Source organism: Larus michahellis, chromosome 3, assembly GCF_964199755.1.
Source record: "Larus michahellis chromosome 3, bLarMic1.1, whole genome shotgun sequence".
In the NCBI taxonomy this organism is placed as follows: domain Eukaryota; kingdom Metazoa; phylum Chordata; class Aves; order Charadriiformes; family Laridae; genus Larus; species Larus michahellis.
The window spans coordinates 84211866-84226358 of record NC_133898.1 but is presented as its reverse complement, the minus strand read 5'-3'; the positions used below and the strand labels follow the sequence as shown (position 1 = coordinate 84226358).

The window sequence follows — 14493 nt, the reverse complement described above, 5'->3', positions numbered from 1 at the left end:
TTTGTTGTTGTTGCTGTCTTGTAAATGGTAAATTTTTTGACCAATTGTGGAACAGAATTCAACATGCTTCTCTGTACCACATATTTCAGAGGCATTGTTCTTAATTCTAAAATCCCATGGAAAGGTATACAGACTTAACATTATTGGAAGCTGTAGCCATGAACTACACACACTGGGTGGTGAATGATACATGGACATTACAAATAATGTCAAAGCAGTTTGGTCACCCTGAGCTGTTTTATGAATGTCTGCCAGGCAATTATTCAGCTATGTTCAGGCTTTCCGATAAGAGGCTGGCATTGAAGGATTTAATTAACATAATTATTGATATGAATTTTAAAAATATCACTGCAATCAAGAAGGTGCACAGTCTGTACATTTGGTATTCATGTAGTCTTGAAAAGTGTTGATTAAACAACATGAATTTATATCTGAAATTATAAAGGAAGGAGGTTAAACTTCAAGTTATCCCACAGAGATGTCACATGGATCCAAGTGTTGAGCAGTTCTATGACAATAATGACCATTTTTAAAAAACATAATTTCAGCACATATGTGTACAGAAAGAACAAACAAGTGGTTAGAGCACTAGATTAGGTCATGCATGCTTCAGCTCTCATCCACAGTGTTCTTGAATAACCTTAGGCAAATCACTTATGGCTAGACGCGCAAATCATTTTACTTTCCCTTGTGTCCTGTGTACCCACCCAGCTGCTGGAAAATCAGAGCATTAAAACTCCAGTTCTTCCAGTAATCACCCCTCAAAGGTAGGATAGAAAACACTCCGAGGGAAAGCAGGATAAGCAAAGAAAACACATCTGACTTCAGTCCCACCCTTTTTTCTTTCCCGGTGCTTTCACCTGCTTGCTCCCACCTGTAAATGTTCGTTCTGGTAACCATATGAAAAATTTAACAATTACTGAGTTAACAGGATAAGACACAAGCAAACCTGAAGGTATATGATTCGTGGGGAAAGGGAGAACGACACAGAAAGAAATAAGGGTTTGAGCAAGAACTCAAAGTATTCCAGAAAAAAAATTAAAAAAGTCTTAAGACTTTGAAAAAAGTTTCATGAAATTATCCCAAAGACCTAACTGAGAATTTAATTAACCTCATTATAGTCAGTAGAGACCTGAAGTATCATATAATATTCTACAAATAGGTGTATATTGCCCTTTGTGATCATCTAGGATATCCCACTTGGACTTCACATACTCTTGTAGGATGACAGATCTGTCTAACCTATGACATTTGTCATGTGCTCAAGTAGCTGCTCCACATGCCAATGCAGTGATTGAAGCCCAGAGAGCAGCCTGGCTGATATGTCACTAAGGATGCACAGGCATTTGTGCAGGCTGTTACCAGTAAATCAAAGTAGGGACCCAAGGTGAAAAAAGTGACTTACATTACTTCACAGAGTTTGGAAATACAAACTCTCTACACTCACCTTACTGGAGAACGGTGATGGTACAATGGAATACTCCATAGCAGAAATGTACTGAGTTTTGTCAGAAAAGAAACAAACTACGAACATGAAAGCAAGGGAAACAGTTATCTTTTTCAAAATGGACAAAAGTACATGATCCAAAGCAATGACAAAAAAGATTATACTAGAGAAACTTTCAGGCAGAATTAAATGTGCTGAACCCCCACCTTTCACTATTCTTATCTACACTAAAGAGTAAAGGAATTACATGAAGATTTCGGAAACAAATGCGGTTTCTAATATTACTTTGGAAATAGTGCTCATAATGCACTGTGAGTATTGTCAAGCCATTAGAGAAAAAAGCAATTGAACACTGAATTTGAGAATATTTCTCAAGCATCAGAGAACTCTCAGATGAGTACAGACAGAGATGATGGAGGCTATAATCAAGTTAGAGTTAAATAGATGAATCCCTTGCTAGTAGTCATCTGGACTCCTTTATGCTCAGTGGAACACAGCAAAGTAATCTCATTTTAAGGTAGACATTTTAAACAAGTCGAAGACATGGTGTTTCACAGGAACCTATATCAAATATTTAATAACGTACAAAAAGTACCAAAATTATGTCGTTCATCTTTTCATTTGAGGAAAAGTTGCAGAAAAGAGTCACATTTTCTGTCTTCAAGTTAAATAAACAGTACAAATAAAGTAGCTAGTAGAAGTTTAACACTGGCTACATACACATCTGAAGCTATCTGCAAGTTAGAAATAAGGTTAACGAATCCTTAAAATGCACCCATTTCTCGGGAAATATGCAAGAAATCTAGATGCCCAAAACCAGCAATTTGCGAATGCTACTCTAAAAGGTCATCTAGTGGACAACTAGATAAATGATTTGAGCAACCTAAAAGAGTTTGGTGGTGCAGCCACCAAATTATGTTGACAAATTATTTTGACAGGAAATTCACCAGTTAAGCTGTACTTTGCTGATCCCAAGAAAGGGATGTTAAATTGCAGTTAAGAGTCAATGATCAAAGCAGTTGATGAATAGCTTACGTATTTTGAGCGTTAAAAGACAAGTAAATGAAAATACCCTTATTAAAAAAGGAATCTCAATTTTATTCAAATAATCAGATCAAACACCAGATTAAATGTAACAGTTTACCATTTATTGACAAAACTTCATATCAGATTCACAAACTGAGTACTAACATGTGAGATGGGCTGATTGCAGATATTCTCCTGTGTATAGAAATTTAGTCACAATAAATGAAAACTCTGACATTAAAAAAACTGTTGATAGAACTGTAAAATCTACTTCTGAAGATAAGGTCCCAGTCAAAGTACACTCAAGTAATAGTTATATCCAATTTAAGAGGTATTTCTTTCTTAGATGAGTTTTAAAAGAACAGGTACAAGAATAATAATTTGTTGCAGTAAAACATATTTTAAAGGAAAGCATAAAAAAGACTTAAAGATTGATAATCTACAGAAAGATTAACCCTCTGTCCACATTACTTTTTTCATCATCCCTGAAGTTTGTGTCACCATAGTGCAAATCAGATCTGCTCATTAGTTTTTCTGAAAATTAATATGGGGAGGGAAGAAATTCTTTTTGAGTCAAATAGGTGAGGTGACCTGACTGACAATGCGGCCATGCAAGCTCTGGGTAGCTGGTTCAGGGGAGCCTACAGGATCATACAGGAGTGGGGAGGAGGAAAGGAGGAGCACAGTTAATCATCCACTGGCAGAGGCACCATCAATCATGAAAGGACCCTTTGAATTCCTTCCCAGAGCTGTGTGTCAGTCAATGGGTGAAATACAGTAAGACCATGTGGTACACCAGTATGATGATAATTAGGGATTAATACTTGGATAAAAAGGTGAAAATGTTGTAGTTGAGTAGGCCCCAAAGTTAATTTAACCTGGTATTGTGTCTATGATGGAAATCGGTAGCAATGCTTAAAGGAAGGTAAGAAGAAAGAGGAAAAGGATAAAGCGACCCTCCCCTGCAACACAGTTTTACTTTCTGCAATTTGTGGTTGCAGCTGGATCACAATGCTTAATAGTCTCAAACAGACAAAACCATGAATTTCTCTTGAACTTCTCTTTTTTAATCCAATTTGTATTTTTGATAGCCAAAATATATTGTACTAATGCGTTCCATTATTCAATTGTGCCTTGTATGAAAAAGCATTCCTTCATTTATTTAAAACCCACTGCAGGCTGATTTAATTGGATGCCTTAGTTCTCGTGTTATTAGAAATAGTGAATAATCATTCCCATTTCCCCGTCTCCATGCCATTCCTGGATTAAATTAGGGTCCCTGGGTAAGGAACTAGTTAGCTTCAACAGTGTTAATTTATTTTCATTAAAAACAATTAATTGTTACACCTTAAAATTAAAAGATTAACCTTTTTCTCTGCTAGCTAATCCCATAAGGTATTCCCCACAAAACAACAACGTGAAACAAAAAACCTGTATTAATGTGTCGCCTGTGTTGCTCTGCTAAGACTAATATGGTTTTCATTAGCCTCAGCCTACAGCATCAAAGTCTCTTAAGTAAATGGCTTCCGTGCTATCTAAATACTTTTCATTAAAATAACCCTATTAATCAAGATTTATTTTAATGAAACAAGGGCAGACCACACAACTCAGGAATACAGGTGATTTGCTGTTACATAACTTGCTACACTCCACAATCTGTTGTCAGCGAGCACAGCCCTGAGGATTGTGCTACAAATGAACACAGAAGCTGTCCTGACTCATTTAGTCTTGCAGAATGGCTACGAAGACTTTTCTAGGAAGTGGCCTTATTAACTGATGTCAACATCTAACGTTACTGCAAGACATTATAGGGTCTAAGTTGGGAAACTTGCCCAAGAAGGCACAGTGTTGTGTAAGGCCTTCTCACACAGGGGTGTGCTGTTGTCTATATCAGAGTGGCAGTAAAGCTAGTCAATGTGGTAGTTAAACACCGTTACCTGGACAGCTTCATGGAACTGACCATGGATTTCCCCTTATTCAACCCATGCAGAAGCAATGTAAGCGCATTCAGCAGACTGTATCTGAGGTGTCCACAGTTTCATTGCCATTGGGAAGTGACAAACCCGCTCTTACGGTCATAAGAACCCCTGTAATGAGTTATACTGGAAATTAATCTAATGATCCAATGTGGTTTTCCGCTTTTGACATTGGCTGACAGTCTCATGTCCCGTGCCCTGCAGCACCAAATTCCACTGCATAGTTTTGAACTGCCCATCTGTGGAAAAGGCTGATCCACATTCATCTCTTTCTTGTCACTCACAGTTTTCATAACCCTCCTAAAATACATCTTTTCTGGAATGCAGAGTCCTAACCAGCACAATTCACCTCTGGTGGAAGTATTTCCAGCTGCCACCTTCTCTGTACCGGTTCCTGCCTCTCAGACAAGGTTTGGCATCCAGGTCTTTCACCAGATGATGAGGTTAAGCTGTTTGTGTGAGCCGACGTGGGCAGGATGCAGGAACAACCACACACCACGGATGAAAGGCAAAGAACAAATTTAATCTCGATACCTCGCAGACCGGGGAATTTCTGAAGCAAAACCTGTGCAGAGGCACGCAAGCAGGGACCGTGGGCACCTCAGTGCGAGAGAGAGTTCTTGTTAGCTAGAGTCCTTGGTAGTGAGAGAGTCCGTGTTAGCAAAAGCGGGCTCAGACTCCCTGTTCTCTCTGGTATTTAAAAGGGTTCAAACAGGCATAGTTTTCCCACCGTGCTTTGATCTTCTTCAACAACAGGCCAGGATTCTCAAGCGGCTAGATAAGGTGTCCCTGAGTCCATCACAGACTTCTGTTATCTAAGTGCAAGTGTTTTTCTTGCAGGCACCTGAGACTGAATAACAATTAGTGTGACATATGTGTTTTCCAGTACCCCAGGTGCAAGTCACTTGAGCATATTTACAATCCTCCTCACAGATCTTCCATTGCTTTCCCACACTGTTCAACTTCCACAGAAAACTCATAGCTCTATTTTCTAACAGAAGAGGGAATTCTCTGGCAAAGGAGAAATTTACCACTCTCTAGCCAGCTGGCTCCCTAAAAGCTTCATGCTACCCTTTTCACTCCTGCCCAACATAAATCTTCAGTCACGCGTAACTTGGAAATCTTTCCTTACATGAAGATGAGGAGGTGATGGATGAGCCTTGGAGCAGGGGATTCCACTTTGTTACAGCCAAAGGCAGGTGAGGATGTGGGTTTAACTCAGATGTTAATATGAATTTTGGCATTGAATTGGCATTAAACCCACAATTTTTGGGTTCAGACAACCATACTTCCCTACTGTGTTTTTTGTTGTGAGGTTTTTTCCCCCTGAAACAAGCTGTATTTCTTTAAATGCCCTTTTTAGTTTCAACACAGTTTACCACACGCTTTATTGTGTCTTAGTAAACCAAACTGGAAGCCTGTTGTGTAGCAAAATATGATCTTGTTTGTACATTTATTTAGTAAGTATTAACATGACATAAGGCTGTTAAGGAATAAAGAAAGCAGTCAAACTGGATGAGATCGATTTTTCTGCTCTTTTTTTCTTTTTTCTGAGTTTTTCATTTTTGGTCATACTCACTTCTTGCCCTTTGCTTTCAGCAAAAACACTGTTTAAAAAAAAAAAAACAACCAAACAAAAAACAGATATAGAATGTTCAGTACAATGGCTCCCTCAACTTTATGTCCCGCAAAAGACTTGTTAAACAGAGTAAACAAACGAACAGAATTATGAATAAAAAACTGTTTGTCAAGCACACAATTTTATTATGTCAATTATTCTCACTGGAAAAAAAAAATTTGTCACAAACTCCTTGCCTATACTTTTCATCTCAGGTCATCATCACCTGCGTTAATATAAATAAAAAAAAAATTAATATTTTTAACAATAAATGGAACTTTTAACTTTTTTTTTCTTCCCAGAAGAAAATATATCCTTATTTCGCTGCCTATTTGTGATGTTGCTAGTTTGACAAGAAAAAGCATTTGCCTATTTTAGTAGACACACAGAAAAAAGGCTATTTAGAAACACTTGGCCTATAAATCTGGCAAAGAGAACTGTATCAGCTGCCCCCAGACCCAAGAAATTACTCATTAAAACTTGGAATCATGTCAGTGTTTCCATATCAAAGATAGCATGACTAGAGTAATAAAGTGAATTGAGCAAGAGTACCTTAAGGTAAATAATTATGCTTCATTTCTTGCATGATCTTTCATATGCAATATCTGGAGTGATTTGAAATGTAAGAGATAGGTGGAAAATAGTCATGAAGGAAAACTCTTTAAAGTCAGTAGAAGCACACATGAAGCCAAATCCACACATCAAGGATCTGAAAGGAGAATAAAACCTTGAAGATCATTAATTCTGTGCCTGGATTTCCATAAAATGATGAGAGATTGGTGTTTAAAGTCACAATGTTCTCCAGCACCAAACATGTCTCAGAGAACCACTGCTTCTAACATTTTCAGATTTCTGACAACTGTGTGTGAGAGCATTTACTAAATTCATTATTTTTACTAAGTGTTTTTAGCAAATTTAATGCCCATCTATCTATAAATTGTATCTCTTAGAGTGACCTTTGACCTCCCATGGGAAATTAGAAAATTGAGAAGTTATTGGAGGAGGAGATCCAACAAAATTACAATCACGACAAGCTTGAATTGCACCATGTAATTGAATGTATTCAGAAGCCAAAAATCAATGCAGTCAGCCAGAAGTATACCAAATGTGACATTCATTTTTTCTGCTTTATCAAGCTTAATTGATGTCTTAGGAGCTAAATAAGAGTAATAGGCAGCCTTATGGTAGAAACCTCTAGAGATATTTCAAGTGGCTATTCATAAAGGCTGCAAATAATTCATAGATTTCACTGTCAGTTGATGTAGTGATGGAACTATGTTGCTTTTAAATACCACATGCCCTGGCATTAATTTACCCCCTCCCCATCCCTCCAGACTTCCTACTGAGAGAGGTAACAGACAAAAGTCTATCTAGCTGGCATATCCTGACTCAGAGAAGCTCTTGATTTGTCAGTTTGGTTTTGGACAGAAAGTTAACATACCATGGCTAACAAGCTAACAGTAGTGACATTTCTTGGCATTTCCAAGCACAGTTTGTCATAATGCATACGCATACATAAAATACATGAACATATTACAGAAACCAACAAAGGAGAATACTTGCATGAACTTAATAACATAGGGAATGCTTCATAATAATGTTTCAAGCTTCTACCTCCTTATTCAGGTTTAAAATGATGCAATAAGGTATAAGCTACAGTGATAAAAGCAACACTAAGATGATCACCATGCAATGACACTGAATCTGAAATTTACCAAAAAAAAATGAGCAACAGAGAATGATATTGGGAGTAACTTTGCTGATGTCCTGAAAAGTGTATACAGGGAAGTAACCACCTACTTTTGTACTGAGTAAGAACAAAATAAGAACTAACTACATTAAAAAAACAGACAGTTACCTACTAGAAAGCAAGATATCTGAACTTTTCAGTAATCAAAATCATGATTAACAGATTTTGAAAGCTGTATGAGTTATAGATTATATTTTACTAGAAAATTCCAGTGTCACAATATTCTGATTTTGATCATTAACTATTATTCTAGATTCATTTATGATAATTTAGTAACAACGCTTGAGAAAGCAGCTGTGATGAATGACTCCTATTCCAAGAGGGTACTGCTGGTTTAGATATTTGGTCCGAGAATTTCAAAGGGTATAAGGAAATGAAATACATAAATTTTATCTTCTCTCTCTTACAAAACTTCTTGTCATTTCCTGAAACCAGTGATCTCCCCTTCCCTAATCAAAAGCACATTTCACGTAGGATTTAATAGTAAGGGTGATGACATAAGTAATGATGCAAAACTTCCTACATTTCCAGACGTCCTGATATTTATATTAGAAGCAAAAATATATTTGTCCTTCTTCAGACATTTATAAGGCTCCATTGATGCGATAGAAAAGTCAGACAAGTTCAGCTGTGTTTCTAGTGCTTTTTAAAGTAGACTTTAATTTCAGCATATTTAGTATCAACACCATTTTAGTGTATGCAAGACACAGGCTATCTGAAAATGACTCAACTAGCAGTGAGCCAAACTAGTGGGCAACTGAAATGTCTACTCTGATCAAGATGTCTTTGCATTTGAACTGTCTACAACTCTACACACACACACTTTAGAAGAGGCAGTCTTATGTCAAAACAAACAACAGAATTGCCTTGATTTTTCCATATCTTCCCTTGTTCTTTGGACCAAAGGATATGTAAAATACTTGCTAACACAAACAGTTTGGAGGACTCAGAATATTCTGGATAAATCTTTAATGGTAAAAGGTATTTTGTGCATTTATGTTCCAATGCAAATTGTACTGAAATGTTCAAAGATAGCAAGAAGCACAGGTAATCCAAAAGCACTGGACCAGACAGGGCAGGCTCAGTACAAGCCCTATTCCAAACAGCCTGTATAGTATGGAATAGAGACACATATATTGCCAAGCTGTAGTTTTTGGGGTTTTTTTTTAAAAAAAAAACAAAAACAAAAACAAAAAACCAAACATATTTCCAAAATACATTGAATTCTTATAGCTTGGCACGTAAATAGATTTTAATCTAAATGTTTTTCATAAAGAAATATTCCTCACTGCTCTCATGTATGGGCTCCCTAGCTGGAAATAACACACAAAGAATTTGTGGATGCTGACAGTGTAATAATTTAATCATATTACTCAGTCACCAAATCCATTTAAAAAAGTAATACCCATCTATATTTGTGTTAGTTTACCAGCTTTGATAAGAAAATGACCTGTAGTTGCATTAATTCATTTAAGCAATTACTTTTATTTGTGAAGAAACGGTTAGCTCAGTCTTGAAGAGCTACATGGGCTTAGATTTAAAACCTAGCAATTGCCAAGAGCACCTGTTTATAACTTCTGTCCTGTAGCATAATCTTATCTTCTGTGAAATATGTTACTGCACTTCTCTTTAGGCATGATATAGATAAGATTTGCCAGCCTTGGAAGAAGCCCTACTTTCAAATTCCAGTTAGCCCCAGATAGTTGCTATTTCTGTCATTTCCACTGCATGGCAATCAGCTAAAATATCATCCACCATCTCAATCAACTTTACAGCAAGGCAGATGAATGTTAATTAGGCATTACTTTTGCTGTAAGGAAGAGGGGCTGATGAATCAAACCTCAAGCTATCAACATCTGAACACACAAAATCTGTTAAATGAATTAATATTGCAAAATGTCACAAAGAAACAAATTAACAGCATGGGGACAGATCCTTCTAAGAAACCTTTAATTTTGTGTCCCTAATTTTTTGCATATGCAAAGCAGCATGGAAGTTCTTAATTACACTTTTAAGTGCAATTCAATAGAAGTACAGTTCAATATAAAACAGTACAGAGACACCTCCCACCCACCCCAGCACCCCATTTCAGTGAAGATTTCACTAGTACCAGAATGGAAGTAATCAATCAGCTGCACGGTTCTGCACCAAAGCTAATTAGCCTGTTTGAGAAGCACACCATTTTACCTTGGGCTGGCACTGTGCTATCGTGCCTCAATCACTTTCACCATCTGAACTGAGATTTCCAGTTACTGAACTACTCTGAGAATGTACCAGATGCAGCCCGTACAAGCTACACATTGGTTTGGGGTTTTTTTTGTATTGACACTGCACATTATAAGAGAATTTTGGTCGGGATCAAGAACTGGGACTGTAAAATATCTAAGGGATATACTTTCACCCCTGCAACTAAATATTAGTCCGTCCCATAAACGTGAACTTTGGAGGTGCCCAAGAGGAGTTGGCATAGCTGAGGAAAGACTTTCAAGGTACTTTGTACTGGTGAAAGACTGAAGCCCCACTCAACCTCGTTACGCCTCTTCTTTCTTCTGATGTGCCCTAGTCTCCATGATGTCTTGCTTCTATCAGAGTGGCAAGGACACAGCATGTATACAGAAGAATTATGCCAGATTCCCTGCAAGAAGCAGAAAAGCCTTATCCAACCTTCCCCACTTTTGCTTTTCAAAAAAGATCTGTGATTTGCAAACACGGTATTGTACGTATAATGGCACATTGCAGCTCTTTTCCTGGCTTCTAGAGAAGAAAAAGAAAAAAAAAAAAAGGCAATTCACACAAAAGAAACTCTCTTATTGCAAATCAAATACAAGTCCAAGCTATTTTAAAACATAAAATTCATTTTCTATTCATTCTTTTTTCCTCCCCCCAATTAGCAGCTAATCTCATCCATATAGCTGGAGGCTCCAAACTGGTAAATGTTGTGATTCACTAAGAACTAGTTGGGATTTTTTTTTTCATATAATTACAAGATATAATTGCTTTGGAGCTTTCTTAGACTCCTCCATGATTAGCAAAGCTTTTGGAAATTGTAGACATAGCATTTATATTTTTAATAAGCGGAAAACTTTTATGTTCAAATAAAAGAACTAAACCCACAAAACCCAAGAAATTTAAGGCGTAAAAGCCCCTGGAGTACATTTGAGAGACAAAAAAAGCAGGATTTGGGGGCCATCAACTTCTTTACACTGAAAATAGGCAATGATATTTTGGTTATTAGCATCAAACTGCAGTACATACATGCAAGAAAGGAAGATCTTGTCCAGGGAAGAAAAAAAAAAAAAAAAGAGAAAATCAAAAGGTTGGTTAAACTTTTGCATACTGGCTTGTCTTGAAATCAATGAAGAGAGAAAGAAAAAAAAATATATCCCTTTTCTCACCCAGCAAGGAGTTGAGGAGCAAGAGCAGGTTGAGGGTAAAAGGAAGCCAGGCTGGAGTGCAGACTGTGCTCCAAGTGTACAAATATAGTAGGGAGAGGAAACATTTCTGGGCGCAGCTCTCCATGTTAGTAGCTTATTAAATTGCCCCTAGCACGCTTTTGGGCAGTGACAAATAGCAGTCTCCAACAACTTGTGAGAACAGTTCAACAGTTAGCACAGGTCAGGACCAGTTCCCAATAAGAAACTTGCCTGCAGCAGCCCTGTTTTGTAAGGCAAGAGTCCTTTCACACTGATGCAAACGGTTCTGTTGTAGCCGTCCTCAGTGTCAGCCAGTGGTCTCAGGAGCACTCCATTTACTAGGACAGAGACAGCCCTAGTGCTGAGCACAGCGTCTGTGCAGGAATAATAACGCTGTGCAACACCTACACTGTGTTTCAGCATACTCTGAAGACATCTCCAAAACAACGCTGGCCCATTCCAAAATGTCAGTGCAATACATCAAAGCAACACGCAGGTGCAAAAGATGAAAATAGAGTTCCTCTGTGTGGCACTACACCTGAGCTAGTTAGTGATTCCTCTTGGACCTTCACCTCAGCTCAGAAATGCTTCAACACAGTTGTATTACTTCAGGACTTGAGCTGCCTCAAGGAAAGAGAAGGTAAAATGCAGATCTGCAACAGATTTGGGCACTGGCAAGTCCAGAACTAGGTGGTTCTGAATCTATGGAAGCACCACAAAATATCATATATTGGACTCATAAATATTGGACTCAAAAATATTGACTTCATAAATGAGTGACAGTGTACAGGCAGCACTTCTAGGAGCAGTGACTCCAACGCTTCACTTACCAAAAAACTATCAGGCAGTTTTTCTTTCTTGTGCAAATGGACAACTATGGAGTGGAAAAGAGTAAAGGAAAATAATAGCGTTATATGGGGTTCTGTTGGCTCACGGGGAAACCGAATCACGGCAACAAGACTCAGACTTCTAATTCCTGTAGGATTTGGGAGTTGTCAGTCCTTTCTTTGCTGCTTGGATGAAAGAGGAAGCAGAGAACAAATTGAAACGATACGCAGTCCACACCTAGACTTCATGCCACCAGCTGAAGCATGCTACAGTGGGATCTGGCAATTGCCAATAGCTAAATTTTCTTTTATTAAGCGACCTGAACAATACTTCCTATTAACATAGATCTCATTTCAGTGGAGGCAAATGACACTTTTACTATTGAATCATATGAGATTGGGATTCCTCAATGTAATCAACTGGACGACATCAAACTATCATTTGATTGCCTTTGTGTGAGTTTGTTTGCTCATGGTTACATATCTCCTCTGTAAAACTAAGTGACATCCCAGAACTGATAAATAAAAATGGCAAACTGTAGCTTTCAGTGCATTTTGCATAATCCAGAAAACAATTGACTCTGAAGGGAATAGAAACAACAACAAAAAAACCTGAAAAGACGTTTCTGCAGTTAGTTTCTCAGAAGAGATGGAATAGAGAGATGAGGAGAAGACACATAGATATATGAGCCAGGCTGTCTATAAAGAGCGTGTTAATGGTCTACATTTGCATAAGACATTTGCAGACAAATAAATGTAGATGAATAAAACAAGAATTTATTACTGTGTTTTTGATTCTTTTCTCCATCTTGACACAACAGGGAACTGAACTGTTATAAAACCCTTTACCTTGTTTCTCTCCATCTTTTTGGATAACTGTTCTTGGCAAGTGTTTCTGTAAGTTTTATGCATGATAAAGGCTGAGCATGTCTGAAATTGATAAAGGTTCTACAGTGAGCTATATTTGCAAGACAGGCTGTCTGTGAATATATTTTAATACAAATCTTATCAACAAAATGTCAGTGGTGTCCTGGTGTTATTCCATACAGTCACAGCATATTCACTACAGAGACAGAAAGCTGCTCACTAGGGATTCAAACTTTAAGCAGAGACAGAAAAAAGAAATATGAACACTGTACAGTTTCAGATAAACAAAGTTACTTCCCTGGACATTGCAGTTTTAAATAAAATTTGGAACTGAAGCTTTCTTTTAAATACTGTCAGGCAAAGAGCAAATACATAAATAATAATAATAATAGTATTTAAAAAATCTTCAGCATGCTGTTGCTTAAATAATTCAAGTTGAAAATTACATAGGTTTTCTTACCAACTAATATAATATATTCTTGCTTCTGCCTTATTTAGGATGTGTCTTCTTTTCTTGCAAAAAATTGTCGTTATGACAGCAATATACATTTCTGCAGTTAACTGGGAAAAGGTGGCATTCTGCTACTAATAAGAATAGAATAGAAGATTGCTTACCAATTTTTAAATCATTCTGGAATATTTCCGTGAGAATTAGGTTGGAATGAAGCTAAGATTAACAACTATCTGTAGGAGGAGAAATGTGAGGACCATCATTATTTTTAGCTAATACGTAACACATGAATCAATCACTGGTCTGTTGCTGGGGATGATATTATCTCTAGACTTGTCACTTATCTACTGAGTTTTATTTTAACATTATTTTAAGTCTAAGAAAAGGAATTATTACAGAAATGAATGTACTTCGCAGCTTCTATTATGTCTCCATGAATGCTCTATGCAAGTAAAAGACTCCTGTTGACTTGTTTCATAGGGACCTTTTGGAGTGTGGCATAATACGGCAAAGGGATTGAAAAATGTCTATCTCAAGATCACCAGTACATCTGAAGTTACCTGAAATAAATCCTTGCAGTCACTTTTGACCAAAAAATGTTTACGTTTTGCACATGTATGCACGAATGGTAAATGACATTACAAGTCCATTTTCTGGTTAACTGGAGGATCTGGACTTTTTAACCACAACTCAGGAGCTTTCTGAGTCTCCCTCAAACAAGAGGAGATGCTGAAGTTTGGAGAAGAAAGGGAAGGGAAGGGAAGGGAAGGGAAGGGAAGGGAAGGGAAGGGAAGGGAAGGGAAGGGAAGGGAAGGGAAGGGAAGGGAAGGGAAGGGAAGGGAAGGGAAGGGAAGGGAAGGGAAGGGAAGGGAAGAGACATAAGAGGGAAAGAAAGCAAACATCCACAGATGTTTGAGACACACTAATGTTTTGAACAGTAACTTCTCCAAATGTCTGAACAAGGACTATATTGTGCATGGCTTTTGCTGAGCTAATTACTGTTTATCTGTCACCTCAAGACCTGTCCTCTTCCAGTGTCTGTAAAATAGGCATTCCTCCACCAGTCTCTACTGAAAATCTCTACTGAGACAGTTTGCTCAGGGTTCAGAGAACACACG

At 37.6% G+C, this 14493-nt stretch overlaps 1 long non-coding RNA gene across 1 annotated transcript; it reads right to left on the bottom strand.

The window, feature by feature from the left end:
- Positions 1 to 5167: 5167 nt before the first annotated feature.
- Positions 5168 to 13570, bottom strand: LOC141741119 (uncharacterized). The gene is made up of 4 exons (XR_012586270.1): positions 13385 to 13570; positions 12907 to 12987; positions 12061 to 12104; positions 5168 to 10571 (listed from the first exon to the last, which is right to left on the bottom strand). It is a non-coding gene; the product is annotated as an uncharacterized LOC141741119 (long non-coding RNA).
- Between the last annotated feature and the right edge of the window lie 923 nt (positions 13571 to 14493).